Source organism: Bos indicus x Bos taurus, chromosome 14, assembly GCF_003369695.1.
Source record: "Bos indicus x Bos taurus breed Angus x Brahman F1 hybrid chromosome 14, Bos_hybrid_MaternalHap_v2.0, whole genome shotgun sequence".
Lineage (NCBI taxonomy): Eukaryota > Metazoa > Chordata > Mammalia > Artiodactyla > Bovidae > Bos > Bos indicus x Bos taurus.
This window is the reverse complement of record NC_040089.1, coordinates 74,697,824-74,713,707: the sequence shown is the minus strand read 5'-3', so window position 1 is coordinate 74,713,707 and position 15,884 is coordinate 74,697,824. Positions and strand designations below refer to the sequence as shown.

Here is a 15,884-nt window from a genome sequence, read left to right as displayed (position 1 = left end):
ACTGATCCTGATTTAATCATTCCCCTGTGCATTAAGTAAGGGCATCACTATAAACAATCGTTTTACTATGATCTAGTGTTAGGTAGTAACTCACAATGGGCTGAAACTTTTCAACCAATTGAATATGCCTCTTTGATTCAAATATTATTTCACATGGACAGTCATAATACCATCCCAGAAAAAAAAAAATGTTATTATATGTTCAACAGTCCAGCTTTATGAGGGAGCAAAAAAACCTCTACAATTTAAAACTGTACTATATTTCTAAACTACAACCCCCTGAACTCCTGTTCTACCACTCATTTTTCACTGCTATATAATCAATACTTCTCTCTCTACTTTACTATTCAGGATGTATTTTCCACCCAGCCATTCAATTAAGACTCCTTCTCCAATTCAGACTCTCTACCAACCACTGGGCCAAAAGATATCTGGAAAAGCAAATCAGGAATCATCATCTATCTCTAATACTACAGAAGGATTGATGGTGAAGCTGAAGCTGAAATACTTGGGCCACCTGATGCGAAGAGCTGACTCATTTGTAAAGACCCTGATGCTGGGAAATATTGAGGGCAGGCGGAGAAGGGGACGACAGAGGATGAGATGGTTGGATGGCATCACCGACTCAATGGACATGAGTTTGGGAAAACCCCGGGAGTTGGTGATGGACAGGGAGGCCTGGCGTGCTGCAGTCCACGGGGTCGCAAAGAGTCGGACACGACTGAGTGACTGAAGTGAACTGAACCTTAAAGCACTTTCCATTATAGATAGATACATCCCATATGTATAATATGCCATGTAATCAACCACAGATGGAAGAAGAATAACAATACTTATTGTTATTTATCCTATTTATTTATACATATGTATCCTATGTACTGAGCACTATACCTAGCATGATACACATCTTATAATTCCCAAAGCAAACCTGTCAGGTTATAAATACCTGAAAAAAATTCAGAAAGTAACCTAGTCAGGACTACTTAGGTAGTAACTAAGTATCTCTAAAGACTGAGTTCCTTAAGACAAAGGACTATGTCACATTTTTGTGTATCCCAGGGCTAACACAGGGACTAAACAAATATTTCAATGTCTGGGAATAAAGTTGAATTCTGGTCAATTCAAGCTAAAGAGGAACTCTCCCCCAAAACCAGAAACAAACAAATGAAAGTATTAATATAAAAAATAAACACTCAGGACTGTTTGCAGTAAAAAGATACATTGTTAATAGAAAAAAAGTAGGCATGGGAAACATAAAAGCTATAAACCTTTTTTTTAATCGTTTTAAAGTTAATTTATTTTTTAATTGAAGGATAATTGCTTTTCAGAATTTCGTTGTTTTCTGCCAAATATCAACATGAATCAGCCATAGGTATACATATGTCCCCTCCCTCATGAACCTCCCTCCCATCTCCCTCCCCATCCCACCCCTAGGTTGTTACAGAGCCCATGTTTGAGTTCATACAGCAAATTACAATTGACTATCTGTGTTAGATATGGTAATGTAAGTTTCCATGCTACTCTCTCCATACATCTCACCCTCTCCTACCTCCCTGCCCCAACCCATGTCCATAAGTCTATTCTCTATGTCTGTTTCTCCACTGCTGACCTGCAAATAAATTCATCAGTACCATCTTTCTAAATTACATATATATGCATTGACATACAATATTTATCTTTCTCTTCCTAACTTACTTCACTCTGTATAATAGTTTCTAGGTTCATCCACCTCATTAGAACTGACTCAAATGTGTTCCTTTTCATAGCCGAGTAATGTTCCATTGTGCATATGTACCACAGCTTCTTTATCCATTCATCTGTTGATGGATATCTAGGTTGCTCCATGTTCTAGCTATTATAAATAGTGCTGCAATGAATATTGGGGTACCTGTGTCTTTTTCAATTTTGCTTTCCTCAAGGTATATGCCTAGGAGTGGGATTGCTGGGTCATATGGTGGTTTTATTCCTAGTTTTTTAAGGAATCTCCATACTGTCTTCCATAGTAGCTGTATCAATTTACATTCCCACCAACAATGCAAGAGGCTTCCGTTTTCTTCACAACCTCTCCAGCATTTATTGTTTGTAGACTTTTTGATGATGGCCATTCTGACTGGTGTGAGGTGGTATCTCATTGTAGCTTTGATTTGCATTTCTCTAAATAATGAGTGGTGCTGACCATCCTTTCATGTGCTTATTATCCATCTGTATGTCTTCTTTGGAGACATATCTGTTTAGGTCTTTTTCCCACTTTTTGACTGGGCTGTTTGTTTTTCTGATACTGAGTTGTATGAGTTGCTTGCATATTTTGGAAATTAATCTTTTGTCAGTTGCTTAATTCACTATTATTTTCTCCCATTCTGAGAGTTGTCTTTTGACCTTGTTTATAGTCTCCTTTGGTGTGCAAAACTTTTTAAGTTTAATTAGGTCCCACTTATTTTTGTTTTTATTTCCATTACTTTAGGAGGTGGGTCATAGAGGATCTTGCTGTGATTTATACCATAGAATGTCCTCCCTATGTTTTCCTCTAAGAGTTTTATAGTTTTTGGTCTTACATTTTGTCTTACATTTAATCCATTTTGAGTTCATCTTTGTGTATGGTGTTAGGAAGTATTCTAATTTCATTCTTTTACACATAGTGGTTCAGTTTTCCCAGCACCACTTACTGAAGAGACTATCTTTGATCATTTGTATATTCTTCCCTTCTTTGTCAAAAATAAGGCACCCATAGGTGCATGGGTTTATCTCTGTGCTCTCTAACTTGCTCCACTGATATATATTTCTGCTTTCATGCCAGTCAGTACCATACTGCCTTGATGACTATAGCTTTGTAGTATAGTCTGAAGTCAGGAAGGTTGATTTCTACATCTTCATTCTTCTTTCTCAAGACTCCTTTGGCTATTAAGGGTCTTTTGTGTTCCCATGTGAATTGTGAATTTTTTTGTTCTAGTTCTGAGAAAAATGCCATTGGTAATTTGATAGGGATCACATTGAATATGTAGATTGCACTTGGTAGTATAGTCATTTTCACAATATTTATTCTTCTAACCCAGGAACATGGAATATCTCTCCATTTGTTTATGTCATCTTTGATTTTTTTCATCAGTGTCTTATAATTTTCTGTGTACAGCTCTTTTGTCTCCTTAGGTAGGTTTATTCCTAGATATTTTATTGCTTTTGTTGCAATGCTGAATGGGATTGATTCCTTAATTTATCTTTCTGATTTTCCATTGTTATTATACAGGAATTCAAGTGATTTCTGTGTATTGATTTTGTATCCTGTAACTTTGCTAAATTTACTGATTAGCTCTAATCATTTTCTGATAGTATCTTAAGGGTTTTCTATATATAGTATCATGTCATCTGCAAACAGTGAAAATTTTACTTCTTCTTTTCCATTCTGGATTCCTTTTATTTATTTTTCTTCTCTGATTGCTGTACTTAGGACTTCCAAAACTGTTGAATAACAGTGGTGAGAATGGACACCCTTGTCTTGTTCATAATCTTAGAGGGAATGCTTTCAGTTTTTCACCATTGACAATAATGCCTGCTGTGGGCTTATCATAATGGCCTTTGCTAAGCTGAGGTAAGTTCCTTCTATGCCCACTTTTTGAAGAGTTTTCATCATAAGTGAGTGCTGAATTTTGTCACAGGCTTTTTATGCATCTATTGAGATAATCAGATGGTTTTTATAATTCAATCTGTTAATATGGTATATCACACTGAATGATTTACATATATTGAAGAGTCCTTGCATCCCTGGGATAAACCCAACTTGGTCATGGTGTATGAGATTTTAATATGTTGTTGGATTCTGTTTACTAGAATTTTGTTGAGGATTTCTGCATCTATGTTCATCAATAATGGCCTGTAATTTTATTTCTTGTGTGTTGTCTTTACCTGGTTTTGGTATCAGAGTGATGGTGGCCTCATAGAATGAGTTTGGAAGTGTTCCTTGCTCTGCAATTTTTTGAAAGAGTTTTAGAAGGAGAGGCATTGGCTCTTCTCTAAATTTTTGAGAGAAGTCATCTGTGAAGCCATGCTATAAACCTCTTCAGTTCAGTTCAGTTGTCCGACTTTTGCGACCCCATGAATCGCAGCACGCCAGGCCTCCCTGTCCATCACCAACTCCAGAAGTTCACTCAGACTCACGTCCATTGAGTCACTGATGCCACCCAGCCATCTCATCCTCTGTCATCACCTCCTCCTGCCCCCAATCCCTCCCAGCATCAGGGTCTTTTCCAATGAGTCAACTCTTTGCATGAGGTGGCCAAAGTACTGGAGTTTCAGCTTTAGCATCATTCCTTCCAAAGAAATCCCAGGGCTGATCTCCTTCAGAATGGACTGGTTGGATCTCCTTGCAGTCCAAGGGACTCTCAAGAGTCTGCTCCAACACCACACTTCAAAAGCATCAATTCTTCAGCGCTCAGCCTTCTTCACAGTCCAACTCTCACATCCATACATGACCACTGGAAAAACCATAGCCTTGACTATCGGACCTTTGTTGGCAAAGTAATGTCTCTGCTTTTGAATATGTGATCTAGGTTGGTCATAACTTTCCTTCTAAGGAGTAAGTGTCTTTTAATTTCATGGCTGTAGTTACCATCTGCAGTGATTTTGGAGCCCCAAAAACTAAAGTCTGACACTGTTTCCACTGTTTCCCCATCTATTTCCCATGAAGTGATGGGACCAGATGCCATGATCTTAGTTTTCTGAATGTTGAGCTTTAAGCCAACTTTTTCACTCTCCTCTTTCACTTTCATCAAGAGGCTTTTGAGTTCCTCTTCAATTTCTGCCATAAGGGTGGTGTCATCTGCATATCTGAGGTTATTGATATTTCTTCCGGCAATCTTGATTCCAGCTTGTGCTTCCCCTAGCCCAGCGTTTCTCATGATGTACACTGCATACAATTTAAATAAGCAGGGTGACAGTATACAGCCTTGACGTACTCCTTTTCCTATTTGGAACCAGTCTGTTGTTCCATGTCCAGTTCTAACTGTTGCTTTGTGACCTGCATAACCCTCTTAAGAAATAATAAAACTTAACTTAAATTTAGCTCTAAAGAAGACTGCCCAACATTTTTTAGAGTAGAGTCACACGACAGGTTTGATTAAAGAAATAAAACTATGTCTACACTTATTAAAGCTAGGAAAGGTAAGTATTTTTTTTAACATCTCCTTTTTGCAGATTGTGTTTGAAGTTTATTTCATTCTCAAGGTTTTCTATGACTTTGGCATGGTAAATAGACTACCTACCAATTCGAAAACATTGTTCTGGAACTTCAGCAGAAACAGAGGTTGATCCACCCACTTCTTCTTTACTGTTTCTGCATCCATTTGGCAGAAAGTACACACCCTGAGGCTCCTTGCTGGAAGAACTGCTCCCTTCTCAGCAGACTCTGCAATTCAGGTTTGTTGGTTTCCATTAATACAGTGTCAGTTATATAGGCCACTGGTTGTTTCCTTTTTAGATTTCTGAATTTCTTCAGGCTTTGCAAGCATTTCAAAACTCTTGGTTTTAAAGCTGTCATTTCAGGTAATTGGCAATTTTGGAGTAAGTTAAAGTTTTTGAATTCAAGAGGCAGGCCTATACAGCACTATCTTTGCTACCACACTTTTACATAAATTATAAATATTGGAAAGCAATTGTGAGAATCAAGAGTCTCTGCTCCATGCATTATAATAATGTCATTTTCCATTGTCTCAAGAAACATGTTCAAAAACAAGCATAACACAAAGAAAGATGCAATTTCCTTAAAAAAGCAATTCAACTGTTCTTTTCTTTTTGGATGTCTAGCTATACTGACTTCAATTTTCCAAAGTGATTTATCCTTTCAGATGTATTACAGCATATATTAACTGTTCTGCCATATTACTAAGAGCAAAGCTTAAATTACATGAAAGCCACAGCAGAGAGGGGCCCTGTGAGGATAAATTCCTACCCTCTCTGCATACTAGTGTGATAGTGCTGAAGTAACAAAGTTCCACAGACTGAATGACTTAACAGATGAAATGTACTGTCTCATAGTTCCTGAGGCTAGAAGTCCAAAACCGACGTGTCCGCAGGGCTAATTCCTTCAGAGGACTGAGGGAAGAGGCTTCAGAGGACCGAGGGAAGAGCCTTCAGAGGACCGAGGAAAGAGCCTTCAGAGGACCGAGGGAAGAGCCTTCAGAGGACCGAGGGAAGAGCCTTCAGAGGACTGAGGGAAGAGCCTTCGGAGAACCAAGGGAAGAGCCTTCAGAGGACTGAGGGAAGAGCCCGTTGCAGACCTCTTGCCTTGGTTTGTACACGCCAGCTTCACCCTATGGCTCTTCATATCATTTTCCCTCTATGCATGTCTCTGTGTCCATATTTCCCCTATTTATAAGGACACCAGTTAAATTGGGTTAGGGCCTACTCGAATGATTTCCCTTTAATTTAATTACCTCTGTAAAATCTCTGTTGTCCCTATGAGGTCAAATTTTGAGGAACTGAGGATTAGGACTTCAAAATATAAAGTTTGTGGGATCACAATCTAACCAACAACACTGCCCAATCAGGGGTGGGTGCTTACAAATCCCCTAAAAAATGTATGATGTGCATGGATATAATTTTCTTTTACAACCTCCACACCAAAGTATACAGTTGTATATAATTATCATATGTGTATTTGTATATATAGGTATTTATCACTTTAGGTTAGTGCTAGATACAGGAAAGAAGCTGATAACAATTTATCAGAAATAAGTCCATATTTTTTATAATATACAAGTATTCTGCATGCGTTAAACATTAGAAACCTAGAGTAAACACTAGGAAGAATCATGACAAACTGAGCATCTCAGAATCAGGCACATACATGTGATTATCTCAATTCTCTCAACAATTCTCTGAGATATGACTTAGGCCATGCTCAGAATGCTCTGCTATGCTCAGAATCTCCTGGGTTGCAGGCACATAACTACCATGTCATGGATTAGTCATTATTACACAGTAGTGGTAATGTGGCTGTTCTGTGATAGCTAAACATTATGTAACACAGGGCTTTTATAATATGGATGTATTGCAAAAAGACTGCCTCAAACTATATCACAGATAGTATACATAAATGTATAAAGAAATTTGGATTACAGTTTCATATACCAGGGCAAGAAAGCCCTGAGAGCTTTTGACGATTTGGCAGGATATTACTGGGTATTACCCCTCTCCAAATATGTCTATTCTATGCTATGCTAAGTCACTTCAGTCGTGCCTGACTCTATGCGACCCCATAGACGGCAGCCCACCAGGCTCCCCCGTCCCTGGGATTCTCCAGGCAAGAACACTGGAGTGGGTTGCCATTTCCTTCTCCAGTGCATGCAAGTGAAAAGTGAAAGTGAAGTCGCTCAGTCGTGTCCGACTCTTAGCGACCCCATGGACTGCAGCCTACCAGGCTCCTCCGTCCATGGGATTTTCCAAGCAAGAGTACTGTATGGTATAATTAGAGACCTGTAAATTTGCTATTACCTAAGAGAAGGAAATGGCAACCCACTCCAGTTTTCTTGCCTGGAGAATTCCATGGACAGAGGAGCCTGACAGGCTATACAGTCCATGGGGTCGCAAGAGTCAGAGACGACTTAGCAACTAAATCACCACCAAGCAACTGTTTGCTAGAAGCAATACTCTTCAACTTTACTGCAGAAAAGCTTAACTTGAATATAACCAATGTGACTAAGCATTCATTCTTACCAATCCTCAAACTCAGTTCTCAGATAGACAAAGTCAGGGTAGAAATTAACATTTCTGTTGTCCAGAAAAAAAATACACTGAGTTATAGAGAGGTCAAGTGACTCTACAAATTCATAAGACTAGTAATTTAGCTGGGACAAGCTCTTAATTATGGTCCTTTAACTCCAAATCCATTCTGGATTTCCCAGCTAAGGTTCCAAACATTCAAGATATTATGAAAGCCAGAACTTGCATGAGGCACTGATAATTTAGTTGTGAACAGAGCATATCATCTTATCTTTGTTCTTTGAGAATGTAATATTGGTTAATCCATGACTACAGGGAGATTTATGCTTTGGAAGAAAATATTCAATAATATAATCAGAACAAAAAGCTGACAAATCACATTACATTTTAGACAACTTTTGTCCAAAAAGTTTGGTGGTGGAGTTTCCCAAAGTAGGTGGAAAGCAAATCTATGCTGACAACAGGGGCTTTAAGAAAACAAAGAAATGGAGTTGGATAACTTGGTTGTCAGAGGAAACCTGGGTCAGTCACAAATTTACTCAATGTTCACAATCATTATATCTCACGTCTCATATTTCATGCAAAGATGAGCACAATAAGGACAGAAACAGTATGGACCTAATAGAAGCAGAAGATATTAAGAAGAGGTGGCAAGAATGCACAGAAGAACAAAACAAAAAGGATCTTCATAACCCAGATAATCACGATGGTGTGATGACTTACCTAGAATCAGACATCCTGGAGTGTGAAGTCAAGTGGGCCTTAGGAAGCATCACTACGAACAAAGCTAGTGGAGGTGGTGGAATTCCAGCTGAGCTATTTCAAATCCTAAAAGATGATGCTGTGAAAGTGCTGCACTCAACATGCCAGCAAATTGGGAAGACTAGCAATGGCCCCTGGACTGGAAAAGGTCAGTTTTCAATCCAATCCCAAATAAAAGCCAAGCCAAAGAATGTTCAAATTACCACACCACTACACTTTTTTCACACGATAACAAAGTAATGCTCAAAATTATCCAAGCAAGGCTTCAATAGTACGTGAACTGAGAACTTCCAGATGTTCAATCTGGGTTTAGAAAAGGCAGAGGAACCAGAAATCAAATTGCCAACATACGTTGGATCATAGAAGCAGCAAGAAAATTCCAGAAAAACATCTACTTCTGCTTCATTGACTATGTTAAAGCCTTGACTGTGTGGATCACAAAAAACTGGAAAATCCTTAAAGAGATGGGAATACCAGACCACCTGACCTGCCTCCTGAGAAACCTGTATGCAGGTCAAGAAGCAAGTTAGAATCAGACATGGAACAACAGACTGGCTGTATATATCAAGGCTGTATATTGTCACCCTGCTTATTTAACTTATATGCAGAATATATCATGTGAAATGCCAGGTTGGATGAAGCACAAGCTGGAATCAAGATTTCCAGGAGAATCAGTAACCTCAGATATGTAGATGACACCACCCTTATGGCAGAAAACAAAGAACTAAAGAGCCTCTTGATGAAAGAAAAAGAGGAGAATGAAAAAGCTGGTTTAAAACTCAACATTCAGCAAACGAAGATCATCGCATCTGGTCCCATCACTTTATGGCAAATATATGGGGAATAAATGGAAACAGTTACAGACTTTACTTTCTTGGGCTCCAAAATCACTGCAGATGGTGACTGCAGCCATGAAATTAAAAGACTCCTTGGAAGAAAAGCTATGACAAACCTAGATAGCATATTAAAAAGCAGAGACCTTACTTTGCCAACAAATGTCCATATAGTCAGAGCTATGGTTTTTCCAGTAGTCATGTATAGATGTGAGAGTTGGACCATAAAGAAAGCTGAGAACCAAAGAATTGATGCTTTTGAACTGGTGCTGGAGAAGACTCTTGAGGGTCCCTTGGACTGCAAGGAGATCCAATCAGTCCATCCTAGAGGAAATCAATCCTGAATATTAATTGGAAGGACTGATGCTGAAGCTGAAGCTCTAATACTTTGGCTACCTGATGTGAAGAGCTGACTCACTGGAAAAGACCCTGATGCTGGGAAAGATTAAAGGCAGGAGGAGAAGGAGACGACAGAGGATGAGATGGTTGGATGGCATCACTGATGAGATGGACGTGAGTTTGAGCAAGCTCTGGGAGATGTGGAAGGACAGGGAAGACTCGTGTGCTGTAGTCCATGGGGTTGCAAAGAGGCAGACATTACTGAGAGACTAAACAACAACAACATTTATAAAATGAGAGTTTGCTTTACTGTTTTTTTCTGAATTGGTATTGGTATTCTGTAAAAGATAATTCTTCATCATGTAGGACAATTCCCAACATTGTAAGACTTTAGCATCACTGTCCCCCAAAATTCTAGGGGTGTCCCTATTACTGTGACAAACAAAAACACTCCTGCCCACTTTTAAAGTCCCTCCTGAAACCTCCAGCTAAAACAAAGATCATGGCATCTGATCCCATTACTTCATGGGAAATAAATGGGGAAACAGTGGAAACAGTGTGAGACTTTATTTTGGGGGGGCTCCAAAATCACTGCAGATGGTGACTGCAGCCATGAAATTAAAAGACACTTTACTCCTTGGAAGAAAAGTTATGACCAACCTAGATAGCATATTCAAAAGCAGAGACGTTACTTTGCCAACAAAGGTCCGTATAGTCAAGGCTATGGTTTTTCCTGTGGTCATATATGCATGTGAGAGTTGGACTGTAAAGAAATCTGAGCACTGAAGAATTGAAGCTTTTGAACTGTGGTGTTGGAGAAGACTCTTGAGAGTCCCTTGGACTGCAAGGAGATCCAACCAGTCCATCCTAAAGGAGATCAGTCCTGGGATTTCTTTGGAAGGAATGATGCTGAAGCTGAAACTCCAGTACTTTGGCCACCTCATGCGAAGAAATGACTCATTGGAAAAGACTCTGAGGCTGGGAGGGATTGGTGGCAGGAGGAGAAGGGGACGACAGAGGATGAGATGGCTGGATGGCATCACTGACTCGATGCACGTGAGTCTGAGTGAACTCCGGGAGTTGGTGATGGACAGGGAGGCCTGGCGTGCTGTGATTCATGGGGTCGCAAAGAGTTAGACACGACTGAGCTACTGAACTGAACTGAACTGAACTGAACTGAAGACCTAATAGACTAGATAAAGTCTTAATTTCCCTCTGACTCTGTGATCTATAGATGTGTTTAGACTAACATTATCTGAGTATTACTGAATATGCTATTCTTCAACATAACTTTCTTCAGTTGAAAAGTGAAATTCAAGTTGAAGTTCAACAACTTTTTATATAGTGACAGTATTATAAGCAGTTTTACAGATTAGCTAGTACACCTGTATCATTTTTTAGATCAGACAACACAGTGAAATTGTCAAATAATTACATAAGAAACAGGTTTCCTGCCACCTTACCCAGGGATCATTTTGTGGCATCATATTTTCACCTATCTGACACCCAATTTTCCCAAGTTCCCTCCTACAATGGAATAATGGTCATTTTAAGACTTTGAGGAAATTTGTCATAGCAGTATAGTTCCATTTAATGCTGAGATGATCCACTTAGCAGTTCGTAAAAATATAAAATGTGCCTACCTGAGGTGAACAACTGTTTTGCTCTTTAACAGGAGGCCCTAGAGCATGAATAAGGGAACACATCACAATCTTTTTCCAACCAGTTTTTTCATTTGGATTTCAATCATGCTGACTCAGTGGCAATTACCTTCAAATAGCTATTTCATGACTCTTGGAAAACTTTTCTTTCTATGTTTCCTCACAGAAACTGTCCATGTTAGTTGAGAATCTAGTAACTATTCTACAATAGGCCCCAAAGAAGGAATAACACAGGAAATGAATGTGTGTACACAGAGGATGCGTATATAAGTGCTCCTTTATATGAAACTTGTGGGAAACTATGATATTATTCTTATTCCACACTTTCCCATCTGACCCCTGCCTATAAATATCGTGAACTTTCATTTGCTTTTACATAGCAGGACCAGAGGGAGAGAGCCCTAAAATTTCTACAGAATGTTATGAATTGCAAAATGCTTTAGAAAGCATGGCCATCTCATTCTCACAAAATTTTGGCGGTGATCCTTTGCCATTTTACAGCTGTGAAAACGAAAAGCAGTTCAAAAGCTTAAGCAACTTGTCTAAGACACTATTGGGAGCAGCGGTCAAGTCTCAAACCTAAATCTTTTCAGATTTCAAGTGCTTTCTTGTAACCACGACTCGCTCCCATTTACTGGGATTTCTCTGCTGACATAACACCCGTGTACTTACTAATCTGCCTCCCTCCTCTCAGAAGGCTGTGAGCTTTTGTAGGCTGAGAACCACACCTGCCCTACTTTTATATAGCCAACACAACACCTGGTGAAGAGCGGGCACTTGACTCGCTGAATGCATCAAAAAGAATGCCAGCTCAGGGTCAGTTGCGAATTTTGCTTTCTGTGTTAAAAACTAAGGGCTATAGAATTATCAGATACAGCACATTATAAAGTGATACTATTACAAACACTGAAAGGAAAATTCATGAGGAAATTTACCTTGTATATATATTTAGTAGAGTCAAATTTGTGTAAGCTCATCATAGTTTACTGACAAGTAAATAAAAAGTGGAAAATACAGAAATTAGGGAAAATATTTAAGAAAATTGTATTGTTGAGTCGTCCAGTCATGTCTGACTCTTTGCAGCTCCATGGACTACAGCATGCCAGGCCTCCCTGTTCCTCAACATCTCCTGAAGTCTGCTCAAGTTCATGTCCATTGCATCTGGATGAACATCCTGTGATGCCATCCAGCCATCTTATCCTCTGATGCCCTCTTCTCCTTCTGCCCTCAATCTTTCCCAGCATCCAAGACACTTCCAATGAGTCAGCTGTTTGCATCAGAGAAACAAAATACTGGAGTTTCAGCTTCAGCATCAGTCCTTCCAGTAGTATTCAGGGTTGATTTCCCTTAAGCTTGACTGGTTTGATCTCCTCGCTTTCCAAGAGATTCTCAGGACTCTTCTCTAGCACCAAAGTTCAAAGGCATCAGCTCTTCAGTTCTCCCCCTTCCTATGGTCCAGTTCTCACAGCCATACGTGACCACTGGGAAGACCATGGCCTTGACCACATGGACCTTTGTCAGCAGAGTAATGTCTCTGCTTTTCAACACTGTCTAGCTTTGTCACAGCTTTCCTGCCAAGAAGCAATCATCTTCTGATCTCATGGCTATAGTCACATCCACAGTGATTTTAGAGCCCAAGAAAAGGAAATCTGTCACTACTTCTACCTTTTCCCCTTCAATTTGCCATGAAGTAATGGAGCCAGAAGTCATGTTCTTAGTTTTCATAATATTTAGTTTTAAGCCGGCTCTTTCACTCTCCTCCTTCACCCTCATCAAGAGGCTCTTTAGTTCCTCTTCACTTTCTGCCATTAGAGTGGTATCATCTGCGTATCTGAGGTTGTTGCTGTGTCTCTCCCCAATCTTAATTCTAGCTTGTAACTCATCCAGTCCAACATTTCTCATGATGTGCTCAGCATTTAGATTAAACAAGCAGGGTGACAGCAGACAGCCCTGTCGTGCTCCTTTCTCAATCCTGAATCGGTCAAGTTGTTCCATACAGGGTTCTAACTTGCTTCTTGACCCTCACAGTGGTTTCTCAGGAGTCAAGTAAGACGGTCTGGTATCCCCATCTCTTTAAGAGCTTTCCACAGTCTGTTATGATCCACACAGTCAAAGATTTTAGTGTAGTGGATGAAATAGAGGTAGATGTTTTTCTGGAATTTCCCTGCTTGTCTGTGATCCAGCGAATGTTGGCAATTTGATGTCTGGTTCCTCTTCATTTTCTAAACCCAGTTTGAACATCTAGAAGTTCTTGGTTCACATAATGCTGAAGCCTAGCATGCAAAATTGTAAGCATGCTAAAATTTAAGAAATTTTAGATAACCTAAGAGATTTAGGAAAATTCTATAACTGGTTCTAAAATTCATACCACTTTCCTATTCAATGACATTGAAAAAAACTGCATTATCATTATATACTAATGGGAATGAAGAAGTCAAAGGAAAGAAATTGAAGTTTCTAGTATGGTGCACATAGAAAACAGTAGATTAATCACGATGGTGTGATCACTGACCTAAAGCCAGACATCCTGGAATGTGAAGTCAAGTGAGCCTCAGAAAGCATCACTACGAACAAAGCTAGTGGAGGTGACAGAATTCCAGTTGAGCTATTCCAAATCCTGAAAGATGATGCTGTTAAAGTGCTGCACTCAACATGCCAGCAAATTTGGAAAACTCAGCAGTGGCCACGGGACTGGAAAAGGTCAGTTTTCATTCCAATCCCAAAGAAAGGCAATGCCAAAGAATGCTCAAACTACCACACAATTGCACTCATCTCACACACTAGTAAAGTAATGCTCAAAATTCTCCAAGCCAGGCTTCAGCAATATGTGAACCGTGAACTTCCTGATGTTCAAGCTGGTTTTAGAAAAGGCAGAGGAATAAGAGATCAAATTGCCAACATCCACTGGATCATGGAAAAAGCAAGAGAGTTCCAGAAAAACATCTATTTCTTTATTGGCTTTATTGACTATGCCAAAGCCTTTGACTGTGTGGATCACAATAAACTGTGGAAAATTCTGAAAGAGATGGGAATACCAGACCACCTGATCTGCCTCTTGAGAAATTTGTATGCAGGTCAGGAAGCAACAGTTAGAACTGGACATGGAACAACAGACTGGTTCCAAATAGGAAAAGGAGTACATCGAGGCTGTATATTGTCAACCTGCTTCTTTAACTTCTATGCAGAGTACATCATGAGAAATGCTGGACTGGAAGAAACACAAGCTGGAATCAAGATTGCTGAGAGAAATATCAATAACCTCAGATATGCAGATGACACCACCCTTATGGCAGAAAGTGAAGAGGAACTCAAAAGCCTCTTGATGAAAGTGAAAGAGGAGAGTGAAAAAGTTGGCTTAAAGCTCAACATTCAGAAAACGAAGATCATGGCATTCGGTCCCATCACTTCATGGGAAATAGATGGGGAAACAGTGGAAACAGTGTCAGACTATTTTTCTGGGCTCCAAAATCACTGCAGATGGTGACTGCAGCCATGAAATTAAAAGACACTTACTCCATGGAAGGAAAGTTATGACCAACCTAGATAGCATATTCAAAAGCAGAGACATTACTTTTCCAACAACGGTTCATCTAGTCAAGGCTATGGTTTTTCCTGTGGTCATGTATGGATGTGAGAGTTGGAGTGTGAAGAAGGCTGAGCGCCGAAGAATTGATGCTTTTGAACTGTGGTGTTGGAGAAGACTCTTGAGAGTCCCTTGGACTGCAAGGAGATCCAACCAGTCCATTCTGAAGGAGATCAGCCCTGGGATTTCTTTGGAAGGAATGATGCTGAAGCTGAAACTCCAGTACTTTGGCCACCTCATGTGAAGAGTTGACTCATTGGAAAAGACTCTGATGCTGGGAGGGATTGGGGTCAATAGGAGAAGGGGACGACAGAGGATGAGATGGCTGGATGGCATCACTGACTCGATGGACATGAGTCTGGGTGAACTCCGGGAGTTGGTGATGGACAGGGAGGCCTGGCGTGCTGGGATTCATGGGGTCGCAAAGAGTCAGACACGACTGAGCGACTGATCTGATCTGATCTGATTTTCTTATGAAATGGAAAAATCTTACCAAATACACTAGAATCTCCAACAAAAAAACAAATTTTCCACAAGAAATTAAGCCATTCATCTATTCAACAAACATACTCATGAACACGAGGAAGAACTCTGAGGAGTGTGTGTAGTCTAATTCTACAATTTGCATTCCTTTTTTTGCAGACATTTCTTTTTTTTTTTTTTTTTTTTCCTCCTTCAAATAAAAACCTTATAGGAAGTCCTACAAATAGATAAAACAGTGGCTGCACTGGTTTAAAAGGGTGGAAGTTGGGGCTGGAACCATAATAAGAATAACATTTTTTAAGCCAATTTCTCTCAAGAAGTCAGTTAGAAAATCATTGATCTAGTCTTCCAAGAAAATGGATTTTAAGCAAAGATTTTGATTTTCCTTCCTGTCCATCTGACAGACATTGGTGCAAATGCAATGCATTCATTCATTCTCATGTCAACAGGTATGTTTTCTATTTCAAATTCCCCACTATTATTGCTCTTTGTTTCTTAATATCTCTACTTACT

The 15,884-nt window shown here is 39.6% G+C and overlaps 1 protein-coding gene across 1 annotated transcript in view; it reads right to left on the bottom strand.

Moving 5' to 3' along the window:
- MMP16 (matrix metallopeptidase 16) overlaps positions 1 to 15,884 on the bottom strand; it is a 395,065-nt gene that overhangs the window by 322,994 nt on the left and 56,187 nt on the right. The window lies entirely within an intron of this gene.